General features: G+C 45.4%; 1 protein-coding gene across 2 annotated transcripts in view; it reads left to right on the forward strand.

Moving 5' to 3' along the window:
* The first annotated feature begins 7,125 nt into the window (after positions 1–7,125).
* WASF2 (WASP family member 2) overlaps positions 7,126–26,325 on the forward strand; it is a 40,691-nt gene continuing 21,491 nt past the window's right edge. Inside the window, exon 1 of one of the 2 annotated variants that reach the window (XM_039511478.1) lies at positions 7,126–7,248. The gene's annotated coding sequence lies outside the window, so the exon portion shown is untranslated. Of the gene's footprint in view, positions 7,249–9,750; positions 9,877–26,325 lie in introns of those variants that run through there. The other variant, XM_039511479.1, reaches the window with a different exon arrangement.

The following is a 26,325-nucleotide window of genomic DNA, read 5'->3' on the forward strand; positions in this document are numbered from 1 at the left end:
TTTTTGAGTATGTGCGACTATAACTTCAGGAAACCCAGGCGTCTGGGTCACCATAACCTATCGGGCTGCTCGGCTGATTTCGTCGGCACCAACCCCGAAATCTGCTGTTAAATAATCAAGCCCGGGTGACCCTCAGGGCTGGATGATTGTGTGTGTCAGCTGCAGGAAGGAGGAGGGAACGACATCCACCAGAGAGCCATGAACGGCACAAATTTTGCCCTGCCTAGCAATGTAGAACCCTGCCAAGGACACCATTGTACGCTATGGACAGAGACCCTTATCACTGCTGTCTAGGGTGACCAGACAGCAAGTGTGAAAAATCGGGACGGGCGTGGGGGGTAATAGGAGCCTATATAAGAAAAAGACCCAAAAATCAGGACTGTCCCTATAAAACTGGGACATCTGGTCACCCTATGATACAAAAAAAAAAAACCCTTGAATATGTTTTCTTGGTGGGTCTTTGGAGAATAAGATGATCTCTCCATCCATAAAACTGTTGTAAGGCTCCATCATAACTTGCAGGACTATCCCCCCACCTATATCACACAAGCAGGGCCAAATTCTGCTTGCCTCTTTATTAGCAATGCAAACAGGGACACCTTCCTCCCCAGCTTCGGAAACAAATTGTCCTGCAGGAAAGAGACAGGTTTTCCTGCAGTGGACAAGTTCCCATTTCCTCCAGGTGTGCGGGAGAGGGCATTGGGAGGAAGGGTGGCGTCTGTTCCCAGATACCATTAACTAGTGAGCAAAGGTTGCAGTGTCTCCATGGAGACAAGACAGCGAGCGAGACTGTGTGTGTGTGGATCTCAGGTTAGAGCTGATTAGTAAATGTCAGCTGCACCACTGCGTTCCTGTAACTGCCCTCCACCAGCACCGGCTCGGTCCCCGTTGGGAGAAAAAACACAGCCAGCCGTGGGGGGAGGGGACAGGAAGAAATACAAAGAAAGGGCTGCTCCAGAGCTTAGTGCTTAAGGTGTTAGCAAGTTTTCTCTTTAATTCTTAACTGTGAGGTCGTTATTGCTCCTCCGTACTCTTAGGTGTCCAGGTCAGGTCTTAAGACCCAGGGATCTTCATGGATTTCATCTGAACCTTGATTCAATGGAAGCGCCAGCCGGTTCACACCCATACTCTTACAGGAACAGGGTGGAATGACTTGTTGACATTCAGAGGGCCTGCTCCTTTGCTTTGAGCACTGGGATGTTGCCAGAACCTCCCTCCCCTCCTGCTTAGTCTGTACTGTAATAACAACACTCTACCCTTCTAAGATATTTAGGCTCTTAACTTCCATTCAGTGGAAGTCAGGAGCCTAAATACCTGTGAGGATCTGGGACTCAGTGCTGGAATAAACTCCAGGTCCTCTTGGTTGCCAGGTCCATGCCTTAATCATGAGCAGATCCTTCCTCCTGGCAAGTATCGCTGAGTATCCTGCAAGAATCAGCCCCTGGGCTTAGCCCATTTTAAAGGCTGAACAATGTTCATTGTCTGAGAGTGCTCCCAGCGACACTAGCACGCTCCTTAGAAACATGCCCTGCAATTGAGAACAAGAAACAGAAGCAGAATCCTTCCAGGCACTCTGCACAAGTGTACCCCCAAATCCAAGCTCTCTAAGCTTTGTTCTTTGTAATGTTTCCTATTTTCCCCCCGCCCCCCAAAACCCACAGAGTGCTGAACCACTGCTCTTTCTTCACGGACAAGGTCAACCTACTTGTTGGCTGGGGTTACTTGACACTGTGGCCATATCCCTTCAGTTTTGTTCCAGGTCAGCACTGTGTCTGGGATCTTTTTCTCCTTGCCAGGAGCATTAATAATTCACCAATGCAAGCATCAGCCTGCATGTAAGAGAGGCGTGAACCCATGATATCAGTAGTTGCAGAACCAAACCACAGTTGCAAGGTATCTCGGCTCTGAGCTCAGCCGTGTGGGTTCACGCCTGGGTTCAGGTTCCTTTGACAGTGTGGGGCAGAGACCGTGTCTTACTCTGTTCTGTACAGTTCAACCACGTAGTCAGTGCTTCACAAATATAGTGGCAGAGGGCGTTTTAATGGTGCAGTGAGTTAGTGCACTAGCGTTCTCTTGCCGAGACCTGAGTTAGGTCACAAGGGATGATGTGTCCTGGTTTCATCCAAGCTCTGTTAGTCCAAGGATCTTAGTGGACAGAAGACACCATTTGGACAAGGGTCCCCTAGTCCCCTTCAATGGTTCCCAAAGACATTAGCAGACACAACACACGGGTTTAATGTAGCATGATAGTCTGTGCTCAGGAAGGGTCAAGGTGTGCAATAAAAAGGGCCCTACAAGTCAGTCTGAAGCTCATCCATAGACGGCCTGTTGTGGAAAAGCCTGTAATACATCTTCCCATGGCATCGGCTGGCGTTCTCAGCCTCTTGTATGAGCATTAGATCCCCTCATTGTAAAAAAAGACGGCACAAGCAAAATAGCTGAAAAGATGCCTGGTCACAGCTCCGGCTGGCGTGGGCAGGGCTGTTCTTCTGGTCACGTTGGCCGTCTGTATGGCAGTTGAGCCAGAGAATGATTTACATTCAGAAAATACAGGAAGGCAATTGGCAGGCGACCACATCTCTTATAGAGAAACAAGTGTCGGGGGGTATCAGTCACTTTTGGTTTGGATATTGCAGTTCAGGAGATATTATTCTGGGGTTATAAAAAAGAGACTCTCTTAGGCAGCCCAGCAATCAAGGTTGCAGGGCAGTTACCGATTACAGGATTCCCTTGGGGCTGTGATGACACCTATCAATGGAGGCAAATCCTCTTCAAGGGAATGGCTGACAGGCAGCATAGAAAACCTGGAGGTGATAACCCTCCAATGCCTTCCTATAGGAGATGGGGCCGAGGTCCATGCCGTAGAGCTGTGCAAGCTTGTTACCACAGGAGAGAGGTGGAGGGGTGTTGGCAAGGGGTGGAGCGTGCCTAATGATTTCAAGGGTGGTTTCTCCAGGAGAGGGGTGGAGCTGTTTGAACAGTCAAAGAGGGAGGAAGGGGTGGAGCCAGGTTGCAAGGGTTGACTATTTAAAGGCATAGGAAAGTGGGTTCCGTGCAGGCCCAGGGGTGCTAGCTATGGGGGTCAGGTGGCACTGGTGCAGCATTCAGTATCAGGCGCTGATGGCGACAGGTGAGATCTTGAGTGATGAGAACGCTTGTCTGTTTGCCCCAGTTGCTGCAGCATTCAGCCACTGATCGATCCACTGTTGGCCTTTGCTGCTGCTGGCTTGTCTTTCCAAGGTGCTGCACACTAGGAGGGGAAGAATGGACAGGATGGGCGAGAAATGCATAGAAATATTAATGTATCATACATGTCCTATGTGCCATGGGTCCATATAGAAACAAGGGGCGAGGGGGCAACAGGGTACATTCTCTCTCCAGCTACATACCCTTTTCAGGGCCGGCTTTATGAATGGCAGGGCCCGATTTGAATACCCAGCGGCGGTCTGGGGCTTCGGTGGCACTTCGGCGGTGGGGGGTCCACTCCAGGTCTCCCACGGCACCAAAGGACCCCCTGCCACCGAAATGGCTCCGAAGCCCCGGAGCGGACCGCCCCCCCACCCTCCCCGCCGCCGCCAAAATGCTGCTGAAGCCCCAGAGCGGACCCCCCCTGCCACCGGGTGAGTAAAAAAAAAAAAATTAAAAAGACACCTAAGGCGCGGGGCCCGATTCTGGGGAATTGGGGGAATTGGCTTAAAGCCAGCCCTGACCCTTTGTACTGCTCCTACAGTGCAAAGGGAATGGAGATTGGCTGCATCCCCCTAGCTTGGTATGGAGGAGTCCCAAGTGGGTGCAGAGCCGGCACAATCAGCTCCAATGCTATCCTCCCTGCAGGGGCAAGGAAGAGCATGTAGGAACAGGGGCTGGACTGTGATCACTCCAGCTACTCTGAACTAGTGAATGGTTTCTTGCCAAGCTAGCACTAGTTAGAGCACTCCCCAGGTTGCTCTAACCTGCACCAGGGCCAACAGAGAATCAGGAAATGCACCCAGTTTGCAAAGCATAATCTCTGCAAACCAGAAAATCTGGCCCAAGGACGGCACTTGCACTCAGTAACGACTGCACTGATGTCAGCATGTTGTACTGTGTTATCAATAACATTTTGCAAATGATACAAATCAGCACCAAAGCAACACTAAACTGAAAAAAACCCCAATCAGGAAGCTAGAGGATAGCGTTTAGTGATTTGGTACCTGTAGTTTATTTTAAAATCTGATCACTTTATTAACTCTGAATGGATGAGTATGCACGTCTTATTCACTGTTAATTGGGTGCATCTGTCCATTACTCCTTCCAGCTAGTTGTGTATTTTAAGTGTAAACCTTGAGTCTACAAGCAGTCAGTGAAGAAAATAAAATTGTACGCCAGGAAAAAAATTGCAACGAGTGAATGGGCAGAAGAGTTAAGTACCGTACTATGGTGCATCTATTGTGTATATTTTAAATTCTGATCCAACTATTCACACTTGCAGTTTGTGACATGGCTGGAAGCTGTTGGTTCCCATTTCTTCTCTGCCCTTTGAGGATGCCATATCTGAACGGAGAAGGGGATATCCGTGTTTCAAGTAGCGATGCACATCTTCACGCACTATTACTGCCTCCTTCAAAAAGTGCTTTGCCAACGCTCCTCCAAAGTGCTTTGCCAACGCCATCAGTATCGTTGTCCTTATTGGACAGATGTGGGGGTGGGGAGGGGGAGGCACAGGGAGAAGCAGTGACTTGCTCAAGGCCTCCCAACAGGCCAGTGGCAGCATGGGAATAGAATCCCAGGCCTCCTGCATCCCAGTCCGGTGGTTCCTCCACTCAGACCTCGATTCTTCAATGACTTATGCCCATTGGTTCTACTGGGACTGCTCATGTGTGAAAAGATGACCATGCGTAAGTCTTTGCAGGGTTGGGGCCCGTGAACATATCTGCTTCTGTAAGGTTTACAGTTTACTTATGTTTTCTACTTCCTTTCCGTTCTTATATTAGTAACACTTTACTGTATAAATTGTTTTATTCCCAACCCCCAGATTATATTATAATCAGGTGATTCATTTAGTTCTTTCCAGAGGATGCCAAACTTGACATTGCTGCCTCTGCCACTAGCGGAGTATTACAAATGAATTCCTGGGCCTTAGTGGAGAGAGAAAATCTCCTGACACCAATGAAATAGAAACTGCTAGAAGCTGAGACTAAGCCCCCAATCCTGCTATCAGATGCACACAGACAGACCTCTGTGCCTGCAAGCAAATTGGCTTGAAGTCAACATGGCTTCATCCACATGGATCAGCCTGCAGGACCGGGGCCAAAAGCTGGACTAGATCACATATTTCACGTTTCTTAGCACAATCCAAATACTACAGGATTTGGGTCTGTCAAGCTGGGGTCTCCAAACTGGTTTAACCAAAAGTCTTGCCTTGCACCCCAAAAAGAAATGCCAATAATTCAGCATTGAGAGAGCTCCCCAAACACCTGGTCGCTGTGAATACGGGATGCACCATGCCACCCGGATACAAGGATGTCATTTTAAAAATGGCTTCCTTCCCTCTACAAAATATTTCTATTTCCTGACATTTTTTCTGTTTAGTAGCAACACAACCTAAACTCTCTCTAACTCCATATCCCTGCTCTCCCACAGCACAGCCCCATGGGAGGGAGCTGGAGCAAGCTCCCCTGGGGGAGGGTGATGGAGGAGGCAGATGGCCACCAAACTAAAGCTGTCACCTCCTTCCCAGCCTTCCCCGTGACTATCTCAGCTCTCCCAAAATCCTGCAGGCTCCTCTCTATCTTTGCCATGGCCTGTCCCATCATCACCAGGCCTCCTCCTTTATGGCATTCCCTGCATTCCCCCTTCCACCAGGGTTCCCTCTAATTCTTGTAACTCCTTCCCTGCCACCCCCTAGGGTGACCAGATGTCCTGATTTTATAGGGACAGTCCCGATTTTTGGGTCTTTTTCTTATATAGGCTCCTATTACCCCCCACCTCCATCCTGATTTTTCACATTTGCTGTCTGGTCACCCTACCACCCCCACACTCCCTGGAGGGCCATCTCCATTTGTGCCAGAGGCAAGCTCCTTTCCCTCTCTTGTATGGCCATCCCTATTACCGCCACATCTGTCTTCTCCTAAACCCTCTCTAGCTCCCGCAGGTCCTCCTCCATTGTTTGGAGGGCCTGCCCCCCAACGCTTCCTGCTTCCTCGCCACCTATTGCAGGGCCCTCCCCATCTCTGCCACGGCCACCTCCTGATCCATCATCTCTGCCAGCCCCTTCCCCATTGCTACTTCTGCCCAGGATCTCCTCATCACGACAGTCTCCCTTCTCCTCCCCATCTCCGACTGGGCCCTATCTCAGCCCGGGCCTTCGCTCTCTCCATCTGCAGGGCCCTCACCAGGCCGTGGGCAGAAGGGAGGCTCCCACACAGGACAGCAGCCATTCCCAGCCTTTGCCATCCTCCGTCTGTCCCTGTCCTCCCCATCGGTGGTGCAGTGTGAAAAAAATGAAGTGGGTAAACTAACCTAACCTAAATATTCCCCCAATGAGACGCGGCCTCAGTTTACCCACTGCTACACTCCTGCCCTCCCCCTCCAACCCTCCCTCCTCTGCCCTCTCTAAGTTCCTGCCCCTGCTGGAATCTCCTACTGCCCCCCCCCCTTTCTATTTCTCAAATGGGCTAGTCATGCTGGTGTGACACCCCCCCCGCCGGTGGAACCTTCCTTGGAGGGCCTCACACCATAGAGAAGAAGGGCAAAGACCAAGTGCAGTCATAGGAGGAGGAGTCCAGGAAGGGGAGGGCCAAGCGTTTCGCACAATGATCCGGAAGCCCAGTCATTTCCGACCGCTCTTAATCACCGTGAAATATCTTTAAAGTATCGTATTCATTCAAAACATTTGATTGACCTTCAGGAAATCTTGTTCAGTTTAAATCCAATGATGTGTGTGTCCCCCCCCCCAGCGCTCATATGGCACGTTCCACCTTGTTGACTCTCTTTGCGGGGCTTGCTTGGGTGGGGTCCTTCTACTGCGTTGGGAGCGTACGCAAATTGCGTAGCATGTTTGACGGGCGCGGCGGGAGAACCAATCAGCTGCCGGAGGGCCGGGGTGGGGAGCCAATTGGGCCGCGGACCGGCGGTTGGGGAGGCGGGGCGAGTTTCAGTCAGGGCCTGGGGGGGGAGTTGTGGAATGGCGGACGGACGGTAGGGGCGGCCCGCCCCGGTGGTGCTGAGTGGAAGGAGCCGGCGAAGAAAGCGAGGCCGCCTAGCGGGGTGAGTGAGCGGGCGCGTAGGCAGCGACGACCATCTCCCCAGCTGGCCCTTTTGCCTGGGGGCAGCAGCCAGGCCCCTGCCAAATAGGGAGCCGCGCGGGTGGGGCGGCCCCTGCTTCCTGCCACATAGTGAGCCCCGGGTGCCGCTGCCCAGCCGGAGCCTCCCCAGGGCCCCTTCTCCCCCCCCCCACCCCTCGGCCTGGGCTGGGGGTGCGGGCGCGGCCTGCCCGCTCCGAGGGGGGAGCCTGGCTGCCCCCCCCCCGCCTTGGGGCGACACTTTCACAGAGTCTCCCTGAGAGGGGCTGCCACTCATGGGCGCCTATGGGGGGCCGCCCTGTGCTGGGGGGGCGGCGCCCAGCTGCCAAACTTTTAAAGGGCTTTGCTGTCTTCCCCTATAACCAGGGAAGGGCACAGAGTAGAAGCCCCCATGAAGCCCATTAGGGTCCCTGCTATGTAGATCTGATTTGCATGGGAAGTGCCTAGATAATGAGGTGGTGGGTTTTACGTAGCACCGTAAAGTAGATAGAAGGTCTGGGAACGGATTTGGGGTTTTGTTTTCATGGCTTGGGTGGAAGTTTTTTTTTCTTTCTTTTCTTTACAGGGTTGTGCTGTGCTTTGCTGCTGGGTTTTCAAAGAGCCCCCTTAAAGGTGCTCGCAAAATTTGTGAATGTGCCTGCTTGCTTGTGTGAAAAGTTTGCCTGTTTGTGCAAATGGCTGTTTTTGTTGGTGCGAGTTTTTTGTGAGTGGAATTGTGGAGCATTGGTATGAAACTATCTGCCTGATTTGCTGCCTTCTCACCCCAGAGGTGGCTGCATTTTGGTGGTGGAAGAATTGATTCTTCTCCCCTCTTTCCCTATCACCCACACATGCGTGGGTGTGAGACTGTGTACAAATATACTCCCAATTAGTGGTGTACTGTGTGATATACACCTACTGCTTGAAACAGATTGGGGTGTGACCCTGTGTTTGCTGCAATGCATGTTGGAAAATGTCTTCAATACTGATTCCTCAGGGCCCCTATGAGAGGAGACTTAGGAGGATGTAGCTGACTAGCTGTAACCTCTGTACAGTTTAGTTCCCCTTTCCAGGGGAACAGAGTGCCTGGGGATATTCTTCAGGTCGTTCTGAATTAGCATGTAGGCCTGCACTAAAGCTGCTGCTTCAGGATATGAACAGTATTTTACCTTTTGGAGCATGGCAATTGCAACAGTTCCCCATACTAGTCACAATTTGGCCTAAAGGCCCTGTCTAAAATAGGGACATTTTCTAAAAGTTTTCATGGGTGCCAACACTGATTCAATTCCCCTCTGCGTTAGCAACACTGGAAGTCCTAGCACAGATGGGGCAATCGGCATTCTTAATATCATGTTGTATAATTGTAAGAGCAGGTCTGATCAATGTGGTGTTAAAAATGTTGCCAGCCTGTCTACTTTAAAAAACAACAAAAAACAAACAAACAAAAAACACGAGGAGTCTTTGTGGCACCTTAGAGACTAACAAATTTATTTGAGCATAAGCTTTCGTGGGCTAGAACCCACTTCATCAGATGTACATAAGACAACGAAAACTTATATCCAAATAAATTTGTTAGCCTCTAAGGTGCCACAAGGACTCTTTTTGTGTTTTTGTTGTTGTTGTTTTTTGCTGGTACAGACTAACATGGCTAGCACTGAAACCTGTCTACTTTATGGCATCCAACACTGCAAACATGAGTGGAGCAGAACTGATACTGTCAATGGTGGGGAACTCTTAGAAAACATGCCTGGTGTAGATGGTGCTGTAGTTTTTAAATCCCCTGTGATCCTTATATTTGTAAAGCACCTGGAAGAGTGGGCAGTTCTGTGAGAAGAAAAAGTTGAAAGTGAAAAAGATGGGAGTCCAGCAGAAAATGAGGGTGGCACGTTGCAGTAGAACTGAGACAAGCTGTGTTGCTTTATGGGGAACAGAGTGCACCCACATGCAAACCAATTGTCTAATGAGGAAGGTAAAAAAATAGTCATGGATTTCTTGCACCAGCTCTACATGGTTGCAGAGCTGGTTGCTATTAAAAGCCACTGGAAGGAAAATGCCCATTGTTGTGACTTACTTTCAGTAGAATTTCTGTATCAATTTCTTTTATTTTGACTCTTGTGTGGGTTTTTGTCTTATATTTTGGTTAAACTTTATATCATGCCTCTTGTAAAAATGTATTGCTAAAATCTTTTACAGACTTACATAATATTTACAAATTTTAAAAATAGACAATAATAGCATGACTTTGAAAATCCATTCACTGACTCATGAGTAAGTGCAAAGCTGTATGTGGCTGGTGAAGGTAGGTCAGACACAGCTGCAGAATTGATGCTTTTACATTTTTTTTAAGTTAAAAATATAAAACCCTGATTTGGGGAAGCTCCTCCCAAGCTTTACAAGAAGTTCACCCAGTTCAAATCCTCATGCAAACCATCACTTGCAATGCCACTCCCCTGGGTGGGTTGTCAGCAGCAGGGATTGACCTCTGGATCTTAAAACGTGAGCCTCTACTACTTGAGCTAAAAGACCCTCTAAGCCAAAGCTGTAGCAGGATCATCAGCCTCAATATGTAGCCCAGCCAGCGCTTGATGGGGACAGAGTGCCACACTGAATGGAGGTGAGTTCCAAGAAGATAACCTTCCAAGGATGAACTGAGTGTCAACGTTTTTATTGTCCACTTCCTGAGTTTGCAAACAGATGGTTCTAGTACAGGGATAGGCAATCTGACACGTGTGTCAAAGGCGGCACGCGAGCTGATTTTCAGTGGTATTCACGCTGCCCCGGGTCCTGGCCACTGGTCCGGGGGGACTCTGCATTTTAATTTAATTTTAAATGAAGCTTCTTAAACATTTTAAAAACCTTATTTACTTTATATACAACAATAGTTTAATTATATATTATAGACTTGTAAAAAGAGACCTTCTAAAAATGTTAAAATGTATTACTGGCACGCGAAACCTTAAATTAGAGTGAATAAATGAAGACTCAGCACACCACTTCTGAAAGATTGCCGACCTCTGTTCTAGTACTTCTTAACAAGACCATGGTTGGTTTCACTATTTTTCTTTAGAATCCTGTGAGCAGCAGTGAAACCTACAACTCAGCTGTTGTTTGGGAAATCTGTGTTGTCCATTTACCAGCCTGGTGGATCTCCACCAGCCTTTCATTTTGGTTTTGCCTAGTAGATTTCTCGTGAATTTTTCAAGCCCTGATTTCTAGGTGTGTATAATACAACCCATAATAACGGAAAGAGATGAGAGAATAAGAATTAAAGACAGCTGGAATAAGGCAGGGTATGGGCCAGGGGTGGGCAAACTTTTTGGCCCAAGGGCCACATCTGAATATGGAATTGTATGGCGGGCCATGAATGCTTACAAAATTGGGGGTTGGGGTGTGGGAGGGGGTGAGGGCTCCAGCTGGCAGTGTGGGAGGGGGCTTTGGAGTGGGGCAGGAGGTTGGGACATGGGAGGGGGTCAGGGGTGCAGGCTCCGGATGCACTTACCTCAAGAAGCTCCCAGAAGCAGCAGATGTGCCCTCTCCGTCTCCTATGTGGAGGCATGGCCAAGTGGCTCTGTGCGCTGCCCTGTCCGCAGGCGCCGCCCCTGCAGCTCCGGCCAATGGGAGCTGCGGAGGTGGTGCTTGGGGCAGGGGCAGTGTGCAGAGCCCCCTGGCTGCCCCTACATGTAGGAGCAGGAGGGGGGACATGCCGCTGCTTCCGGAAGCTGTGTGGGGTCACAAGCCCTGGAGCTCACTCCTCGCTGGGAGCTCAAGGGCCATACTAAAACGTCTGAAGGGCCGGATGTGGCCCCTGGGCCGTAGTTTGCCCACCTCTGCTATAGGCAGTAGAATTAATACAAAATGCGCTACTTTATCTGGAATGCCACATTTAAAAATAAAACAAACTAGTGACTGCCGAGTTGTATTATGGGATAGCTACCCACAGTGCACTGCTCTCTACAGTGATGCAATCGCTGCTAGTGAGGACGCACTCCACTGTCACAAGGAGCATGTGGACATGCACAACCGACTTAATTACTATGGGGGCTGTATGTTGACTTTACACTACAAACTTAAGTCAATTTAAGTTTGTAGTGTAGACTTGTCCTTAGTAAGGGAAAGAGACATGGAACTGTCAAGAGATGCAGAGCTGTCACTATTGGAGACTGTAGAAATGAGTTACTGATAACATTCTGTTAAGCAGAATGTTATACCAACTTCACTAGGAATTGTATTGCATACCAAATAGATAAACAGTGTAGTTTTAAGCTTACAGTTCAGAACACTTCTTGTGATCAATGATTCATTTGTTGACAAATATCATTTAAAAAAAATCTTATGTATAAATACTAAACCAGGTTTCTGGCATATTTTAAATGTGACTGATTCTTCAGGGCTTGGTTTAGATGGAATTCATCCATTCATTCAAAGCTTAGGTAGATGTGTGGTGTGAGTCAGTGAGTAGGTTAAGTCGTCTGAAGTTTGCACTGTTTAAATCCAGTTATGTCGGTGAGTCCAGCTCTGTTGACCCCTCACCCAAATCCCAGGGAGAAAAACAGGGGAAATCCATTGGAGTTAGTCCTGCCACAAAAGTTAGGTAAGGTTTTGATTGACAGCTTCTTGTACAGTAGGCAGATTTACAACATAAAAGGTTTGACTTTAATCATTCTACTACCCTTTTCAAATAGGCCTTTTGGACTCAGTTTCGTATCTTATTCTTTCAAACTAAGGTTTCTGTTGTGTTTTTAATTAGACGTAACACAGGTACTGAGGACTGGGCAAAATACAGTGGAACACTAGGTAAGGAACAGTCCTTCACAGACCAGAAAGTGAATGGACTAGAAAGATCTTATAAGTGTTTTCCTGTCTCTTGTTTGCATGGTTCAGGTTAAAGTTTTTACACTTTCTGGTGTCTCTGTATGTAAGAGTGCTAAAAGTGAAGGTATTTTCTTGAGGGCTAAAACTGGCCAAAGATATGCTCTGGCCAAAGGCTCAGCATTTATTTTGTGTCTTGTGTAGTGCCTGTAAGAATGCTCTAGGTGTGCAAAACACACAATAGAAAAACTAGAGGTAAAATCTGTAGCTTGTCCCTCAAATAGCAAGTCTGAGAACTACACCTAACTTTTTTTGGGGATGGGGGTAGGGGGGGAGAATAGCATGACACACCAAAGGCCTAATATTGTTGCCCTTTGCATGTAACATCTGTAAAAGTCTTTGGCCCCTTCATTGCCTTAAATCTTTAGTTATACGGACAAAATGCAACTGTTCTCCAGGAGAGTAGGTGCTTAGGGCATGGTACTTACTACTTTGAGCAATACCCTTTTTTTAAGTAGTGCTTAGTACTGTGAGCAATACCATGCCTAATAATAAATATTTGCAGGATCAGTGTCTTAGACACCACAGCATGCACTTTATAAGTGCCTAGATAGATATTTTGGTGAAAACTGAATAGTAAAAGTTCTGTGTAGGAGCTGTTGATGGTTCATAAGCAAATGAGTGCTCAGAACAGAACTACCCTAGTGAAGTTCACTTCCTCTCACTGCAACTCCGTGTGATTAAAAAAAAAAATATTGCATACTGTATTTTCTCTTTTTTGGGAGTGGCTATATCGAGTCTCCTACGTATGATAGCATATGGGGAGACTCATAAGGGCTTTGTCTAGATGTTTACAGGATGGTGGCCTCACCCAGATTTAGACAAGATTTTTATTTCTTTGGGAACTTTATAGTTTTTTCATTGGCGGGCGGAGTAGAGAGTGAAAGAGTACTCTCCCTTTTTTCTCCTCCCAGAAAAGCTGAAATATGAGCTTGGGCTGTGTTTTGTTCAGATGCACAGTCCATAGGCTGCACATAGTGTTAATCACACGCAAATGCAAAACTCACATTGTAGTAATAAAGCTAAAAAATAGTTCCAAGGTCCCACCTCTAATTCTTGAAATTGTAGTGAAGCCCATTGATTGAGGCATTGGAGCACAGACTTTTCCCGTGCATGTCCTAACTGAGGAATTTGCTGAGGGGGTTTTCTGTAAGAGACTCTGGAGTCTTTGCTAATATTAGGGTAGGTAACAGAAACTGGTATTTGCAGATATGCAAGATGAACCTAATAACACCTAGTTCTTTGTATATAGTGCTTTTCATCAGTAGATCTCGAAGTGCTTTACAAAGGAGATCATTATCATAATTGCCTTTTTTACAAATGGAGAAACTGAGGCACAGGGCAGCGGAGTGACTTTCCCAGGTTCATCCAGCATGTCAGTGCAAAATCCAGGAATAGATCCCAGGTCTCCTGAGCCCAATCCAGTATTCTCTACACTAGGCCACACTTCCCACACCTAGACTCCTCCTGGTCTGGAAGGTACTTCTAACTTGGCTTTGACATCTGCGAGTGTCCTGGAATTTCCCTCCCTGATCGATAGCATCTCGCCCATTTTCAGAGGAGGCCTGGTGCATACCCTTACAGGAAGAGGATGCTTTGGGGTTGGATGCAGTGAGTCCTGGAGGACAGAGAGAGCAGACAACAGACATTGACTCACAAAATCTTTTGCTCTTCTTGACATTTTTTTTCTTGTGCTTGGTAGTCTGTTATCCCTGCTTTCTGATTGGCTGTGGTTGAGCATATTCAATGACATCACATCTCTTACATAGGGGATTTAGATCCAAGTGATTTGTTAACTCTCCACTCGGGTGGCCTGGGTGGTTCTGTGCTACACCCTCCGTCTCCACTTGCATTGCTGCTTCTGCAAATAAGATGGGGTGTAACCTATACCATTCCTCTCAGGAATTCTGTGCAGTCCTTCCTGCTATTCTGTGCAGTCTTATTTTTAACCCAAAATCCTTGAACCTGTGTTCAAGATTAGTAGTGACTTACATAGCCTTGTAAAGCTCTTGGAGATAAACAGATAAAAGGTGCTTATAAATGATTGCTTCATTATTGAAGGCCTACATTGTTCTGCCCCTTCTGTATGTGAGATCTGCCCAGAGGCCACCTACTAGACTGTTGCTCTGAGATCATGTGTGACCTGTTATTTTGAAGGTTATCCACTATCGCTCTTCGAGATAGCACACAATAGAGAATGGGATGGAACATGTATAAAGGAGTTTCTTGCTAAAGTGAATCAATTCTTAAAGTTGCTGTAAGAATATAAATGAGCTCTGGTTTATTTGATTTTCATTGGAAAACATTTAGCTATAGCTGCTCTTTTCCTTCTATTTTATGCTGTTTGATATAGATAGATACTTTTCTTGAAAAGGCCTGTTTTAGTGTGGGAATACATGTTATTTCCCTGCTGGATTGCAGTGTATCTGTTTGAACAATTCCTTCATGAAATGAAGACCTTCCTTTTTTTTCCAGTACAAATTGACTTGTGGTGGAAAGGTGCTTATTTCAGGACAGATGGCTAGGGCATAGGCCTGGAACCAAGGTTCTGTGTGCCGCTCAGCCACTAACACTCCATATGATTCAGACAAGTCATGTAACTGTTCTGCGCCCCAGTTTCCCCTTCTGTAGAGGTGGACGAATGGTTCTTACCTTCCTTTTTGTAAAGCAAGATGAGAAAGATTGTTATGGGAAGGATGAGCTGTGCCTCTTTGTGATGCCTAAAAAAGCTCCATTGGTGAAGGTGACTTAGGTGAGCATGCTCCGAGTACCTAGATAGAAGGCATGGGCTGGAGGGAGAACAGTATTCCCTGCCCCCATCCTATCCTGCTAAGATACTGTGTAGTGGAAAAACACAATAGTATTTTGGTCCTGACTCCTCCATGACTGGACTGTTTAGAATTTCTAATAGGAATATGTGACAGCAAGTGGGTTGATGTCACTTTTTTTCACAGCAGGTTTGCATTATTTGTTCACATGCAGTATAGTTTTGCTAAGCATTTGTTGGCCTATTATATTACCAGAACAGGACAGAGTGTGTTTCATTTCTCCTGTTTCCTCTTTCAGAGCCTTCCTTTTTTCTTCTTTTTTTAGAGTCTTGCTTCAGTCTCTGTGTAGCGAAGTTCTTTTCTTTTGCTTGGAGGAATGAGTGATGCTTTGCTTTCAACCAGGTCTTCACCGGGAGGCTTTAAGTGGCATTCAGAGGAGGCTATCAGCCACAATGTCTGATGGATTGGTATTGCTGCAATTCATGCATGGAGTGCAAAAAATAGGACTTAATTGGTAGGGAGGGGAAATGGCAACCCGGGTTGAATGAATGGGTGAAAGTTCCACGACTACCCCTAGATGAGCAAATAGTGTTGTGAGTTGCTGGCGCTGCCAGAGCAGAAGTGAGTCCCCTTTGCATGCACCCTGCTTTTGTGCACAGTAAAGGGAAAACCCACATTCTTTATGCCTTTGGTCTTACAGCTGCAAATAGAAGAGAGAACTACACCCCTGCCTCCCAAATCCTGTCCTTTCAATACCAGCAGCATCTGGTCTGAGCCTCTGCTGGAGGAAGACACTGTAACTATAAATACAGCTTTATCTTCTGTCTCGGACATCATAAAAGAACTGACCACTTCCCCTTTAGAGGCTAAATGATAAAACATGTAATCAACCGATTTGTACAAAGTCGTATTTTGGTCTCTATTGAGAATTCAGTCTTGTGTCAAGGATGTTGCTTCTAGGGTCTGGCTTTACACGAGAGGTTTTCATAAAGGAGCTTTAAATGCTGGAACATGTGGTGAGCCGTGAGCATCTTGTATCTAAAGACTTGGATCAGTAATAGCCCGAATACAATCTATTCTCTCTTCCTCATGAAAATATCAGTTCTGTGAAATCATGGTTTCAAACACTTTACCCCTTAAGAGTCCGAACTATTTTTTGAATGGTGCAGAACTCAGGGCCGAGGGCTGCGCTTTATTTAAATATCTTAAGTGTCCAAGTTGACAGTTTCAGCACATGCAGAAATTAAATTACAGTTAAAACAAACAAAAAATTGCCCCATTGCCTGCAGACGATTCCACAGTCATCTACCACTGAATCCTAATCAACACTTGCCCATCTTCCCAAATCAAGAAAGCCTGGTTAAAACAACTGGGGTCTTGCTAGCATGCTCTAAATTCCATTAAATCTGGCCTCTGGAAGGCCAAGGGAGAAAATGAATTCCGGACTCAAGGTCTCTCTTCATTGAGAATACCCTGCCAGCAGCTTAACCAGGGGACTGCTCTCTCCTGCTTCAGGCCTTGCCTTCCCTACAGAAAAAGGTGTGCTCTTAACTCAAGGGAAGACAAACCAGTTCGTAGTTGGTGAGGTTGAATTAGAGACTACTCAACTTGACTTGCAAAATCATGTGAAAACTACAAACTGCTTTGCCTTGGATTTTGACTTGAGTGAACTTTTTAATGTAATGAGAATAAGGCCTCAGTCTGGCTGCTGCTGAATCGTACAAAGTCTGTAGGCACTGTTGTCCAGTGGAGAAGGGGTTAAATCCTGGTTTCTTCTAGCATTCTCTTCTGGCTGCTAAAGAGATTAGGCTCTTTACAAAAAGAGTAAAGAAACCTTTACCCTGGTATCCTGCCCAGCATCCCATCACTGCCTTTCACAATAAGCAGTTCTGATGTCCAGGCTTGAGAGTGAGATTACTGAGCACATTATGGTTGCTGCACTGTCACTAGGCTTGGGAAGATTAGATTTTTATTGGTGAATGTCAATCAATATCAGTTTCACCATACACAAACGCATGAAGAAATATTTCCATGGATGATCATCGAAATTTGCAGATAGGCAAAGTAAGAAAAATGCTGCCTGATGACTTATTAGAGGCTGATTTAAGGATATTTACTTGACATGTGATGTTATAAAACTTTTACATTCCAATGGCCACTGTCACTAAATAACTCTGACCTCCAATTTCCTGCAACTGTAAAAATTTAAATGGATACATTTAAAAATGCTTAAAAATAAACATAGGTATCTGTCAAAATTAAAAATTGAATTCTGCCAAACCTATTACTAATTTATTGCTTTCTAAATCTCTTTGGGTTGTCTGAATATGAAAGTCTCCTTATAATTGTGATCTAATCTAAATGTGCCCAGTGTATTTGAGAGACAAGGTGAGTGAGGTAATAACTTTTATTGGACCAACTTCTGTTGGTGAGAGAGACGAGCTTTTGACCTTAAGGAGCTCTTCTACAGTGCATTTCATTATTTTAAACTAGCTGTCACTGGTGGGTGACTAACTCCACTTCTCCCCCCATTCTGAAGATACTGTTCTAATATATAAATCAGTGAGGTTGATAACTACTTAGCCCTCCTATAGATGAGGAAAGAACAAAACAAAGCTTGACCAGGTATTAAGGATTGAGCATCTGAAAAGTGTGAACGCCAAGGTGAGGGAAGAATGGTCTGGCATGGTGCAGTGGGTAGGAGTAGGAATGAGAATAAACAAAGGACAGGTTGGGCTGGGTGCTGGTACAAAACGTAAGCTAGAACTCCCTGCTGGGGGAGATTTTCACTTAGAGAATAGTCTCCAAGGGTGGTGATGGTACCCCTGTTATTTACTGGCCTGGTTCAAGTTGTAAACTCACCCAGTTAGAGTCCCTTACCCCGTGTGTACTGTTAGCCTGGAGAAAGATTCAGTGGGACTCCTTGCATTAGTAAACATAAGCAGGTGCATGTTTTCAGGATCGGGGCCCTACTGCAGAGTAACAAAATGCTGGGTTTTTGAATGGCTCCCTTTACAGTTCTTTTCCATCTGACTTTTGACTTCTCTGAGGCAATAAAACACGTTTTATTGCCTCAAACACCATATCCTGTTCCTTTTGTAATTGCAAGGGGATCTACATCTTATTTTGACTCTATGTAGAAATCATTAGCTCTTTCCTCTAAAATTGCTTATGACTGAAATCCCCACAGATATTCATAAAATAACATTTAAGACATCAACTCCCTCACATTTTCTAATGTCAAAGGTTAACTTAAAATATTAATGCTGGAAAGATTAATTTAAGATATTAAATCATTTCAGGCAAGAATACATGTACATATTGTAATGACTTCCTTTTCTTACAATTAAAGTAATTGGATTATATTTAATGAGCTATTTACATTTAATAATTAAGAAAAGACTTATCTTTCTAGTATTCCCCAAGTGTGGCAGAAGGGTGGAGGCACTCTCTGCTGTGATACAGTTATCTAGGCATGAGTTGAAACTGAAAGAGCAGCTAAGCTGTTCAGAAAAGGGTTAGAGCGGCTTCTTTGTTTCACTAATAAAATATAGTTTAGGAACTCTGCTAGAAAGCGTAATGTATATTTAAGGATAGGTGGGAAGGTTTATTGGGCTCAGTTGCAAGTGAGGTATAACAGTTGACAGAAAAAGAGGCTCAAAACGTGCTCCGACTTCAGGAATAAGTCATTTCAAAAACTGCTTACACCCATTACAATGTTCTGCTATATGATGAAAATATACCAGTGTGAGATTTGAGGCTTCATAAGAGCCCGGTGAATGTTTTATTATGGTAGCAAACACACGCCCCCTCTGGTGGCTAGCGGAGGGTAGCATGAGGGAGGGGAAGAAAACATGCTATTCCTGTTAGCCTCAATTTTGGAATGAGGTAGCGAATGGTGCCTGCCTTAGCAGACGTGCACCATTTGCAGAAATTGGCTTGTAGCTTTGGGGAGGCATTCATGGAGCAATGCCGTGAGCCTTGGATGCATATTTTTGGTAATATATGACACAGCTAGGAATGCAGCAGTTATTCAGAAAGCCAATTGAAAATGTGTTGACTGGAAAACATGTATTTTAAGTCAATTTAGTGATGTTAGAAAGTGCTAGATTAAGAGCCCTGGAGGCATCTTGCATTTTATCCATAACTCTGGTTCTTCATGGAAAATGACAGAGCAAGCTTCCTCCACGCTGCCGTGATGCCCAGGTAATGCATCTAAATCCCGATCTGGAGAGGCCTGCTCTTGGGCTCAAAGAGGAATTGTCTCCCTGGCCCATTCAGTCACTGGTCTGTCTCCTGAGATTGCCAAGGATGCTGAATGACGTGGTAATTGTGCTGTGGACTCTCATCTACTGGGAAAGGATTGAGAGCTACTCATTTAACAACTTTCAGATGCTAATGATCTAAGATCCAGATCTGGGCCAAATGGGAATCAAAGACCTAAAGATGAAAGATTGTATCTTGTTACCAGTCCCCTTATCCATCCTTTCCCCATGTGTAATTGTAATATCTGAGAATCCAAGATGATACTTCTGGATTATTTGAATAATCTAAACTTTACCTGCATATATGAAGCTAGCAGCTCTGTGCAGCAGAGTCACTAGTAACCTTGGGTCCTTGCCAAAATTAGTGAACCTTAAAAGCAAAAGTCAAGAGCTCAAGTGAATGTTTCACTGCTTCTAATCCACCTATTTCCCCTGCAGCTGCAACAGCAAAGAGCTTCCAGTATTTAAGTAGCGGATCTCTTTTTTGGTGTACCTCTACATACCAAGAACCTGAAACTTTCTACTGTTGAGCTTTATTTTCTGCAGATAGTGTCAGTAGTTCAGTATTCTGAGACTTAAACATCTGTGACAATTGTTTTAATTGTACTATATTGACTTTATTTTGTCACTACTATTCTAAAATTTTATTTAAATATGTGAGTTCTGTATGTATGCTTAGTCAAGGACCAATAAAGTCTCATACAGATGACCATTTTTGTTTAAAACCTGTTTTTCAGTTAAAACAAATGAAAACATTAGAGTTTTTCTCTAAAAGTGGCTGTGTAGAAAGGCCAGCTTTTCACTCAACCGATTTTCCTGTTTGTATTGGGTCATATCAGCTTGCTTTTAGTTCACTTCCGCACAATTCGATTCCCATTAGCCCTGTAGTGCCAACCCAGCTATGGGAGAACGAGCTGGATTCTTTTCTGGTTTGCTCATCGTCATCAGAACTGATAACTAAGTCCCAAATGAAGATCCAAATTCTGACTCACACCTGTGCAATCCCCTTGAAAGCAGTGAGTGGTGGTGTAGTGATGCATGAACCAGAAAAAAGAACAGCTTGGCTTTCAGATTCCATGATGGGTTTGCAGGGCAGGCAGCTTTAAAAAAAGAAAAACTCGCTTGTAAACTGAGCAAACTAGATAGGGAGTCCTTGAGAGACAATCAGCACAATGCTACTTCTGGACTCACTTTTCTGTTAGAACTGCATTTAAGTTTCTAGGAGCAGATCAATATTTCTAGGGTCTCCAAGGTGTATTCTTACCCCATGTTTTCCTAGACCTACTCCTTCAGCACTGCCTCCCTTTCATAATGCTTCAGGATCCCTCTTATCAACATCCAGATTTGGTGATTGAGGTGGGCCCCAGTGTTTATTGATGTTCGCACATCTTCAGGGCAGTTACCTGATTGGGCAAACCTTCAAATGAGTGTGGATCCAGCTTCAGGGAAGTTTTTTGTGCGATGGCAGGCAAAGGGGAGGACTGGACTGACCTTTCAGTACCTAATGAGCTCTAAGAGATGTTAGGGAATGTTTTTTCCTATGCATGTGGGTTTTAACCACACAAATCCTCTGACTTGTGGGGAGAATAGACCCCTGTGAAAGAAAGTAGTCCGGAACTGCCTTCCACTGCTGACTCTCGTTCAGCTGCTGGCAGGCTTGGAAGCTAATGACAGATGAGCATCTGACATGTTTTTGGGACTGAATACTTGTTACAGCTGGCGGAGTGGAATAGTTTGTGGCATCACATGGCAGTTTGCTCTATAATTTCACTCCCCATTGCTCAGATGCAGTACTGATTGCTAGGTAGGTCTCCTCTCTTGGGGTAGCATGTAACAGCAGCATCTCTGATTACTGCATGCCACTTCTCTGTGGCCACATTGTGCACTTGGATATTGCCATGAGTTCTCAGCAGAACCTTCTGCTGACTTTTCTGTTTTTTTTCCCCCTGTTCTCCCTGTGTGTCTGGCTGCTCTGTCCTCTTTCCCTCCCACTACCCTTTTGAGATTATGCAAAAGCCAGTTTCTCTGGCCATTACAGCTTGATGAGGGAGCAGTTACTGCTGAGAGAAGCTTGAAATTTAAAGCAGAGTTGTCATAGACACTAGAATAAATGGTCAGTCTGCATTGGCAGGCCATTACGTCCCATTTCATACCGATGGGAAATTCATATCTGATTATCTCTTAACTCTCTCATTCGCAAACCTGCTGGTGTGTCTAATACTCCCAGAGACTGCTCTCTGAGGAGCTTAGCTGGAGACCAGTTCCTCTTTGCTATGCTCTTTGTGTTTGGGAGGATTATTTGTAGCAATCAATACTGCAGAAACGTTAATTTGATTGCTGGGGAAGGGTTATCAGTGACCTGAACACACTTGAAAATGCAGATATAAAAAAATATGCTATGTCCATCTCAGGTGCTGTTTCACCAGACATTGTGGCAGATATTACTTCTGGTGATAAAATTTACTCACAGACTGTTTCTAATGTAAGAAGTCACTTCTTGCACTAACTGTAGGGAATTATATTGGTAATTCCCTTTAATGCACTGCTAGTCATTCAAATACCAGTGAGAAAATAGCTCCCAAAATCTTGTAAGCAAAGTTGGTGAAGCATGTGACCTTTGTTTTTAGACTCTCTTCTTTCTCCTCACCACCATGATGACCGTGGTACCTGAGCACTTTACAAGAAAAGAAAACAAATAATTGGTTGCCAGTTGGTGGTTTTCTTCCCCACCCCAACTCCGCAATAGGGAAGCTTCTGGTCTTAATTTCAGTGATTTCTTCTCATTGACAGAATTCATGTAGGAAAGCAGATAGTCTTTGTCAAGTATAAAGAAGCAACACAGTGACGTCCCAGGATTAACTATCTCCCTTATTATTCATAGCAGTGGTTTCGTCTCATGGGGTTTGCTGTTCCAGCCATGTTTTTCAGAATGGTGAATACAGGTGCAGCTCTGTCCAGACGGCTTGTAGACTGGCAAGAGCTGTTTCAAATAAACCAATTCTACTTGAATTCAATCCAGAACTCTGATTCCTGTAGGCTCCACTGTAGCAGTGCCCAGTTTGCGGGATTTGAGTACCATAGTCAACTAATCCAATATAGTTGTAATATCCAACTGACCAGAAGCCTTAGTGGTGGGATGTTCCCCGCAAGTTAAACTTTGTTCCATGTGGTGGATAAGCAGAGACCAGCATTAGGAGTTGCATTTCTCCATGTACAGTCTTCTGTCCTATTAATTAGTTAATTTACCTTATCTTTTTGTAGTATCCTCGATGCAAGTTTTGGGTTGAATAATTTTGTGCTAAAGAGAGAAACAGATTCAAGGAGAAGTCCTGATTGCTTAGGGTTTAGAGTTCTAGATAGGCCTGTCTCCATGAGCAACAGGGAGGCACCTCTCCAGCTGTGGAGAAACAGGAGGCTGTTAAGACCAGAGGGTGTGGAGTAAGAAAACAAGGGGGAGGTAACATGAGGGATAATCTGGAGCAAGTGCATAGTGAGTTTTGAAAATGAGAGGGTGCTGCTGGGTGGAAGACTGCTAGGAATCTAGGAGTGGTGGTATGAGCTTCCCGGAGATGAGCACTCAGAAAAGCATAAATAGACATGTCAGCAAGGAGTAAGAAAATGACACATTCTGGCAATGTTTGGTTGGAAGTGATAGAACTTACAGCTATGGGAGAGGCAGGAGGAGAGCAGGCTGGCCATTGGGCAGTTCAGCCTGTAGTCTCCTCAGAGTTTGGGGTGAGGAGGAGAGACTTCTATTGTTAATTCTGAAATTGTGTTTCCAAGTTATCCCAGTCATGTGGCCTCTTCCAGGGCTTGAAAATAATACAGTTGTCAAGTGGGAAGTTCTCGTGAAAGGGACTAAGTCATCAGTTTCTAAAGAATCTCAGTTTTCATATGAAAAAGTTGTTAATTGTGGTTGTGAAGATAACCCTGAAACTGATAGTGTTGTCTGCCTGAGTCTGCAGAGAAATAGCTCCAGTGCTTCTGCTTACAGATTTCCCAACCAAGCAGCCGTGTGAAACTGCCAAGTCATGCTGTTGCTTGGGTCAGCAATGAGTAGCAGCTTGGGCACTGGCCTTTGGGTCCTTGACCTGGGTGGTACTGTCCTTCTGTGTGGTTTGTCTTTCCCTATCCAGTATTCTGTATCAGTCTCTGACTTGAAAGTGTTGCCTCTCTGTGGAGGTGACAGGCCACCCTTTGAATGCTTAGCCACACCCCATGTCACAACAGGAAGTGTGTGGGTGCATTAGATCCATAAAGTATTCTTATGGTGGTATACAGTACTGTATATACTGACAACTGCAGCGTTTAAACATAGCCAAGCCTAAACTTTCAACAACAAATCCATATGACTGCTCTCCAAGGATGCTATCACATCTCCGCTTCACAACTCATTTGATTTGATTTGAGAGGAAATATCTAAATCCATATATCACACACAGCTTGAAACATGTACCTGAGACCTACTAGTCTGATGACTAGTGGTACTAGCCAGGTTGGAAAATAGTTGTTCTGTCATGTTCCTACAACTTAAAAGAATAAAGTAGTTGTATACTGTCCTTTGTGTCCTGTATTTATTTGTAGCATATTGTGAATCAGCTCTCTTTAATAAATTTTTTTAAAGAATAAAACTTACTAGCAGGCTCCTACTTTTACTAGACCTTTTCCTTCCTGACTTCACTGACTACTTTTCTTTTTTCTCCTAGATCATGGTGCATTTGTCCTTGTGTTGTCTAAGTATGGCTACACTGCTCTGCACTTTGAACTATGGGCGCACAAAGAGCAATGCTCACCGAAGTGCTGCGCTGTAACTCTCCTGTGTGGAGCTGTGGGGAGTTAAAGAGGACTACGTTAAGCAAACTGGGCACCTTTTAGTTCACGCCCACAGCGTTCACAGGGGGATGTTACAGAGCGTCACTTAGGTGCGTGCTGCTGTTCACGCTTGCATTGTCTGAACTACTCTAATGTCTAGTTTCTTTCTTCCTTTCTCAGCATTGTTTTCTGTCTCCTTCCCCTCATCTTTTCTCTCTCTGCTTATATGTCCCCCAAAATCTCTTTCAAATTCAGGACACTGTTCTTTGTGTCTAATCAGTTGCATGATTCTCGTCTTTCCATCCACTTATTCATAGGGCTTGGAAATGTTACAAGATATGTAATAAGTGGAGGGATAAACCTCCTACCCAGAGACTGATCTTACAAGATGTCGGGGGCCTTGATGTCCAAATGCAGTGGCCTGTGGAGAAGCCACCCCACCCCAACAGCTGCTGGGAAAAGGGAGAGGGCTCAGCCATTACTAAAAGCTACTGTCAGTGGACCCTACTCAGAAGCCCCAAGTATCATGTCTGCCTTGTCTCTGGCTAGTAATTTTCTGATACAGCTGAAGCCCTGAATCCTCTGTCCCTGCTGAAAGGGAGAAGGAGAATTCTTCTTTAACTGCCTCCCTCCCCAGAACCTTCCAGCTACTGCGAGGGCAGTTGGGTGGCTCTCCGCCACATCCCCTGTGCTCTGACCCTTGGGTGCCCCAACATGACACCTGGGGCCTGTGAGTGACAGCTGTACCCTCTCCCTTTTCCCAGCCCTCCAGCATAGGTGGACTGCACCAGTGTAAACAGTGACTTTTGCCAGATGTTTGCTGTTTGCCTTAGTTTCAAACAAAGCAGTGTAAGCAACACCGTGTAGACACGTCCTTATTTCCTGGGGGCCATAGCCAACATAGTTCTAAGCCAGTGGTTCCTAAGAGGAGTGTGCCCTCCCCCCCACATTAGATTGGCAGTAGTGTGCCCCCGCCCCCCCATGTCCCTCCTGTGTCATAACTAGAGTCCTACCAAATTCAAGGTCCATTTTGGTCAATTTCACAGTCATAGGATTTTTAAAATAATAAATATCATTATTTCAGCTATTTGGGGGGTGGGGTGGGGGGCTTTCATTTTCTTTCCTGTCCTCTTTGGTCTCCTTTTCAGTATCTTTCCCATGTTTTTAATTTTTTCTTTCTCTCCAATGGCTTCCCCACTCCCCAGAAGGTTACTCCCTGCTCTAGGTTGGTGGTGTGATGGGTTGGATCACAGAAACCCCCTGGGAGCTGCCACCTGATGTGTCAAGACTACTTCTGCCCCCTGCTTTCCCTGCCAACTCAGGACTCCAGCACCCTGTCTTGCTGAGCCAGACACTCCCATCTGCTCCAACAAAGACCCAGGGTCTGAATTACTTGCCCCAAAGCTGCAGGTTTACCTGAAAACCGCTCACAGAAGTGTGCTTGTCTTTAACACCCAACTCCCAATGGGGTCTAAACCCAAATGCAGGGTAAACTGATGGAGAGAGATGCCCAGTTGTTTGCTCCCCCAGGTATTAATACATACTCTGAGTTAATTAATAAGTAAAAAGTGATTTTATTAAATACAGAAAGTCGGATTTAAGTGGTTCCAAGTAGTAACAGACAGAACAAAGTAAGTCACCAAGCAAAATAAAATAAAATGCGCAAATCTATGTCTAATCAAACTGAAGACAGATAATCTCACCCTCAGAGATGCCTCAGTAAGTTTTTTCCTCAGACTGGACCCCTTCCAGGCCTGGGCACAATTCTTTCCCCTGGTACAGCTCTTGTGCCAGCTCGGGTGGTAGCTAGGGGATTCCTCATGATGGCTCCTCTCCTCTCTCCCCTTTGTTCCGTTCCACCCCTCAATATATCTTTTGCGTAGGGCAGGAATCCTTTTTCCCTTCTCGGGTTCCCACCCCCTCCTCCTCAATGGAAAGACACCAGGTTAAAGATGGTTTCCAGTTCAGGTGACATGATCACATGACATAAATTCACATGACAAGATTTCATTGCCCACTTGCCAGCACACACCTATACAGGAAGACTTACTGGTAAAACACACCCATCTGCAGACAATTGTCCTGGCTAATGGGAGTCATCAAGATTCCAGACCACCATTAATGGCCCACACTTTGCGTAATTACAATAGGCCCTCAGAGTTATAGTTCATATTTCTAGTTTCAGATACAAGAGTGGTACATTTATACACATAGGATGATCACACTCAGTAGATTATAAGCTTTGTAATGACACCTTACAAGAGACCTGCATGAAGCATATTCCAGTTACGTTATATTCGCTCATTAGCATATTTTTATAAAACCATATAGACCTCGGTGTCACAGGTG

Source organism: Mauremys reevesii, linkage group 23 (genome assembly GCF_016161935.1).
Source record: "Mauremys reevesii isolate NIE-2019 linkage group 23, ASM1616193v1, whole genome shotgun sequence".
NCBI lineage: Eukaryota > Metazoa > Chordata > Testudines > Geoemydidae > Mauremys > Mauremys reevesii.